Consider the following 1438-nt stretch of genomic DNA (forward strand, 5'->3'; position numbering starts at 1 on the left):
GCTGTACCCATTATGAGTGGCTCCCTCCATCCCTGTGCTGAGTTCCCGGGTCTACACCCGCTGTGCCCATTATGAGGGGCCCCCACCATCCCTGTGCTGGGTTCCCGGGTCTGCACACCCGCTGTGCCCATTATGAGGGGCCCCCACCATCCCTGTGCTGAGTTCCCGGGTCTGTACACCCGCTGTGCCCATTATGAGGGGCTCCCACCATCCCTGTGCTGCGTTCCCGGGTCTGTACACCTGCTGTGCCCATTATGAGGGGCTCCCACCATCCCTGTGCTGCGTTCCCGGGTCTGTACACCCGCTGTGCCCATTATGAGGGGTTCCCACCATCCCTGTGCTGGGTTCCCGGGTCTGTACACCCGCTGTGCCCATTATGAGCAGTTCCCGGGTCTTCCTATGTCACCAGATGGCACGGAGCTGCAGGGCGGAGCCTGGGAGTGCTTTCCTTTAGCTTCTATTGGGTGACGCCCCCTTCACCATCACACAATGCCCGGACTACAGGTTGCAGCCCTTTGATAACCTGTAGTGAGAATGAGAAAACAAGGTCCATACTCCAAACAGTAAACATCTAGCGGAACCGCTGGCGTTGGGCACTTTATAAAATCGCGGCGCTCTAGGCGCCTCCGCCATGAAAGCGTCGCCGGCGCAGGTAACGCAACGCACGGGTAATGGAAGTCTTAAGTGCAAAGTGACCGGCTCAGCCATCATAATGGAGCATAATGAGGGGGAGGGGCCGGCCCTGTCCATGAGACTTCATATTCCTCCGTCCTGTTGGCCGTGAGATTCGGCAGCTCAGGGTAGCGTGTAATGGGTTTGGCGGCGGGTGGGGGGGGATGGGGGTGATGATTTTCTGCTTCATCTGTGTTTCCAGTTTCTTGCTTAACCCCCGACGTTACTAGAAACCTGTCTAGCACCGTTTTGCTCTTACGAAGTCCCTGCTCATCACTGCTCGCTACGTGAGGATGATGGGAGTGTTTGTTTTGGTGGTAATAAAACGGATATCTCACCTGATCCTCGGTCTTGCTGCGGTCAGTGCCCCCTCCACTCCGGCGGTGGTATGTCCCCACGTCTTATGGACTTGCATTAGGTCCTATAGACCACCAGACCCCAGGGGGAGAGAAGAGGCTGCAGGGTTCGGTCTAGCAGCCAGGTGGGACCGAGCATCAGGTGAGTGTATTGTCTTTATTTTTGTCCCTAGACCAAAACCAGCACCTAACTCCCCGCAGTGTCATGGCAGCCCTACAACAAGGGGTTAATTTGAGAACATGAAGTTCCTCCTAAAAAGCAGAAGTTTATATTTATCTTCCTCCCCCAAGCAGTGAGGCGCGAGTCCAGCGATCGCGCTGCCCCAGGGACAGACCCGTGACCGCTTCGGATTTTTTTTTTTTTTTAAAGGGGGTTTTTATCAGTTTTTTTTTTTTTTGGGTTTTTAAAC

Source organism: Nanorana parkeri, unplaced genomic scaffold, assembly GCF_000935625.1.
Source record: "Nanorana parkeri isolate BGI_ZX_2015 unplaced genomic scaffold, ASM93562v1 scaffold1157, whole genome shotgun sequence".
Lineage (NCBI taxonomy): Eukaryota > Metazoa > Chordata > Amphibia > Anura > Dicroglossidae > Nanorana > Nanorana parkeri.